At 41.9% G+C, this 5184-nt stretch overlaps 1 protein-coding gene across 3 annotated transcripts in view; it reads left to right on the forward strand.

Moving 5' to 3' along the window:
- The window catches only part of GALNT13 (polypeptide N-acetylgalactosaminyltransferase 13), a 422841-nt gene that overhangs the window by 147082 nt on the left and 270575 nt on the right, over window positions 1-5184 (forward strand). The window lies entirely within an intron of this gene.

Below are 5184 nucleotides of genomic sequence, written 5' to 3' on the forward strand. Positions count from 1 at the left end.
TGGGTACTGCCCAGAAGCATGTGACATTGTGAAAGACTGTTATTTTCCTTGTTCACAACCTGCTTCTGCATATTCTGCTCAAGAACACACTGATTTATTTTCCTGTCATAGCTTGCAATCTTTCCTGATGTTTATAGCCAAAGCATACCCACAGCTGTGATTTATACAGAACTTGTCTAAAACCTGACAAAACTACAGAAACAGTTTCTGACTTTAACACATTCACAGTGTAATGTCACAGGCTATTGAAGCACAAGGCATCTGTTTCTTTTTCTGTGATATGATTCACAGAAGAGATATAATATAGATTGCATCAAATCTCAGAAGGCTCCATTAGATATTAGTCTTGTTCTTTGCTCCATGCATCTCAGCCAGTTAGCTCTGGGTGCAGTCTGGGAAGTGTTAGGGTTTGTGAATTTTGAAATACTTCAATCACACCAGCCTCCCCTGGTTCCTCATGTGAGAAATAAGTCCTGCTATCTTAAAAATCTTTAAAGTATCTCCTATTTTGACTTAGTATCATCCTATATAACTATAAAAGATGCCAGAGAGATTTAATTTACTTGAAAGTATGGAATTGTCTACTCTCAGACAGTTGTTATTTTCTCTTGTAAACTCATGAAAATGTTTAGGGACATATCATACTTAGGTGTGGCAGGACTCAGTTTTTATTGATAAACATAGATAAACAGTCATCAAGCCATACTACCAACAGAGACCATTCACATGGGTAATAATCAAAATTGGCAGAAAGGGGGCTGTAATAGGGAACCCTTGCTCCTGTTACTGGACAGTGGAGAAAGAGAAAGGGGGACAGAGTGGAGGAGTTAAAGAGGAACACAATGGGCAACCTAATAACTCATCAATTAAGCAGTTAGCTGCACATTCTGGCCTAAAGACTCATCAATTAAGCAATTAGCTGCTTGTTCACAGGTGCAGGAAGGGGGGCTGGAGGGAAATAAGAGACTACTTAAACAAAAACCTACCCAAAGGGGGGAAGCTCCCAAACAATTCTTTTCACAGGCGGATTAATGCATGGGCCTCTGCCAATCAAGGGCCCCCTGGGAAAAATCTCTAACACTGCAGGAGCTGATCAGGGTGCTTGTCCCATGAGCCAATGTTGGGTGGGGATGGTGGAGTGGGACCAGCCTCTGCTGGATGGGCAGCCCCCATGTTGCTCCGGAGGTCCTGCCAGGGGGTCTCTGCCAGCCAGCCGGAGCACACAGGAGCTCCTAGGCCATGGGGAAGTGCCTTCCCCATCTGATGCCTTCTTTCTGGACCCTGCTGGGAGGCTTGTTTGGTGCAGAGCCAGGCTCCCACAGCCCCAGCACAGTTACTCAGCTGAACCCTCTCAGTGGCTCTGCTCCCAGGGCCTAGCTCTCCAGGGAAGGCAGAGCTGACCTCTCACCACAGTGAGTCCTTCCCCTAGGCCAGAGTTGCCCAAGCAGCTGCACAGGTGAAGGGAGCTGCTGGCAGGTTCTTCCTGATACCTCTGCTGTGGCCAAAATCAGAGCTGCCCATGCAGCCACAGGACCAAGACAGGCTGGAGACAGTCTCCAGAATCTCAGCCCAGGACCCTCTCCCTGTGGTGTTCACAAGCATGATCATTTAAAAGGTAAGACACATTCTCATGAGATTTTATGTGTTAGTATTTTTTCACATTTTGGTTACATAATTATATGATGGTAGTATTAAAACAAAGGTGTAATGGATGTATAAAAGAGAGAGATTTTACAGTATATGAAGTTTAGCACGTTTCATGTTTCAGGAATGATAAAAAACCTCAACAATTGAGATGTATTGTGTAGGCCTACTGCTTTATTTTAGTAGCAAGAATCACTGGCAATATTTTTAGATTTATACTTGAGGCTATTGGTATAGCCTGTGGTTTTTTTTGTAGTAGTTTACCATAGTGTAGGTGCAATGTAAAATGTATATTTAAAAAAAAAAAAATAGTCAAACAAGAATATACATGACCACTGAATTAAAACATCATTCCTTTCGTGTTAAACATTTATGGTAATCGTGTGCATTTGAATCATTTTCCAGTTTTTTTCAGTTTTGTGTGTGGCAAAATTGAGCAGTTAATTTCAACATCACGTGTTGTGCGTTAGTTATTAATGCACCGTATAAATGTTTAACGGGTATATTAAATCAGGTGTGGGGGACCTGCAAGTTTCTCAGGGCCCCAATAAATTTTCATCCTTCACTGATTCTTCTGCTTGGAAGAATTCCATACTTCCAAGAAGATTAACTCTCTGGCATCTTTTATACTTATATAGGATGATACCAAGTCAAAAAGGAAGGGGGAAGAGTATTGCATGCTCCAGCCTGTTGGCAGTGGGGTCCTGCCTGGGCCAGGCAGGCTAAGTGCAGGGAGGGTGGGGAGGAAGAGGCTGAGGGTGGCTGCTGCCACTCTGGGTACCCAGAGCACTGCTAGTGCTGCTGCCCTCCTTTTCTGGTCCCCGCCCACCTGACTCTTTCCTGATAAAGGAACAGAATGAATTAAAGTAGGTATGATTTACTGATTTATGGACTTTTTTTTTTTTTACATCTTGAAATGTATACTGTCATTACTAAATTGTCTGGCCCCCACACCCATAATTTTGTGCAATCCTGAAAATTTAAATTGATAAAAATCAAAATAAATTCTTAAATATAAACATTTATTTTAGCTGTTGAAATTATAAACAAATAAAATCCTGCAAAGCCTAGTCATATTACAAGGATAGCATGAGAACTGTGAATTGAAGAGTCCATGAAGCATGGATTTTTTTTTTTTTTTTTTAGTATTTATTGAATTATTTGGCTCCTAAAATTTTAATCCCCCTTCAGTTTCAGCCAAATAGGCCACTTCCCTTTGCCTTTCTTCCCTTTTAGAAGATTGCTGTTTTGTTTTTCACCTTTAAAGCAATTTTCCATCTTGGCAAATTGCATAGAGCAAGAGGCTAAATTTGAACTTCATGTTGTGAATCTGATTTAAAATTCTTTTGCTTTTTTACATTTCAGCTCTGCATATCATCCTGCTCTACCATGGCATTGCTGTGCACTATTAGCATGCAGCAGTACAGATTGTTCTGTAAATTTCAGTCTCTTTTGCACTTACAAGCATTCAACTTGTGGGCACAGATACTTTTTATGTTAACTGTGTTACTAACTAGGCAGCATATTTCTCAGCTTGAAAGAATCTTACTTCCTTTAGAGAAAATGACTTGGTCAGACCATATATCATCAGGATGTCACCACAGGGATGATATTTTAGATCCTGATTCAGCAAGGTATTTGAGCTTTGGGGCAACTTTTATGCATGTGAGATCACTTGTATGCCAAAGTAACTTTGAATTAGAAAGGTGGTACTCAACCTTCTGGCCCCATAGGCCTGATGAGTGGCATGAGGCCAGTTTGCAGGCCATATCCTGCACAGGGTTGGGCCCACATTTCTGGACTGGAACCTGCAGTGCCTTGGCTGGGTCCTGCAGGTGCAAATCGGTCCCTGTGTACCCAGATCAGGCCCCACACTCTCTTAGCCTGGCCCCATGCTTCCTCAGCCCAGCCCCACATTTTGGGATCAGGCCCCATGCCACACTAGCTCTGCTTGCCCAGATTGGGTTCTGCATTACCTCGGCTCATCCCTACGCGCCAGGATCTGTTCACACTCTGTCTTGGTTCAGCCCCACACACCTGGATTAGGCCCCATGCAGTTCCAGCCCTGTCTGCCCCAGGCACCCAGATCAGGCTTCATGCTGCCCCATCCCTGTACATCCAATCTAGTGTTCAAGGCCCACATTATTTGACCTGAGGGACTTCCTACAGGTGCAGAAATCTGGCAGCAAGAGAGCAGCAATTAACGTTGACCTGCTCCCCTGCTGTCAGATTTTTGCATGTCAGATGACTCCAAGGGTTGGACCTGGCCTAGGGTCAGAGGTTGAGTGCCCCTGAATTAGGCCCTAAAATAATGGCAATATAAAATAACAATTCATGTAGTGTTTTGATAAAGGAGGAGGGTAAAGTCTTTAACTTTTTTGTTTAAAAATGATATTGCAAGTATTAGGCAATGTGTATACAACGATTATCAGTTTGTGCACATGGGGGACCAATTATGTGTTTTCTTGAAGTCAGTACTTTGAAGAACAGTTGCTTCAAAGTGACATCCTAAAAACTATTGTTGCAAGGTTAAGCAAGAAAATGTACCCATATAATGGCAGCAAGTATTAAATTGACTTGTTTATTTAAAAAAAAAAAAAAGGAAATGTGGGGAAGAAAAAACAAAAAGAAAAGCATATACTATAGGAAATTGGCTGTTGTGAGTCTGTTGAATGTCATAATCAATGTATAAATGTATGGCATACTCTTTATGCTGTTTACTTTTTAAGGGAATAACTGAGAGTGTCAGTTATTTCCTTAGTTCCAGTGGAAGGGTTCTATCCTGTCCCCGTTTCAATAAAATAGAAGAATTAGAACTCCTGGGAGGCTAATTGTACATCCCATTATAGGAATAACAAAAACATGGTAGAATAGTAGCTATGATTGTAGTAGCATCTTGAAATGTACCAGCTGTTTAACACTAATAAAAATGTGGGCAAAGGTGATGGGGCAACACTATATATAATGAAGGGATGGTGTTAGTGAAGATGAATAAACTGATGGCATACACTAGTGGTGACATACACTGATGGCATACCTTCTGGCCCCACGGGCTAGGTGAGTGGCAATGGGTTGACCTGTGGGTTGTATCTTGTGTGGGGTTGATCTTTGGGTGCAATTCTATGAACCAGCCTGACTGCATGCTTGCATTCCCTGGCATGTAGGGCCATATTAACCAGCCTACAGGGCTCCTGGCAGGTTGGGAAATTTGCCACATTTTCCCTTCTGTCAAATTTCTGGACCTTTGGAGAGCCCTGTGGGAACTTTGGAGAGCCCTATGGGCCATTATTTGAGTACTTCTGGCATAGATGAAGCAGAAATGGCTTAGATGAAAATTCACTAAGAAGAAATAATAGAAGAGGCCATACAGGGATTGTATTAGAAGGGACTTCCTTGTAGATCTCAGGTCGGACTTAGAAACGGATAAGCATTTCTTTAAGTTCTTTGGACAATCTAATATTAGTAGAAATTGCATAATGCAGGAAAATATAATTTCCCTGATAAAGATTAGGTAGCATATGCCACTAGTAATTGTAGGGA

The sequence above is a fragment of the Alligator sinensis genome, unplaced genomic scaffold, assembly GCF_000455745.1.
Source record: "Alligator sinensis unplaced genomic scaffold, ASM45574v1 scaffold788_1, whole genome shotgun sequence".
Classification (NCBI taxonomy): Eukaryota; Metazoa; Chordata; order Crocodylia; family Alligatoridae; genus Alligator; species Alligator sinensis.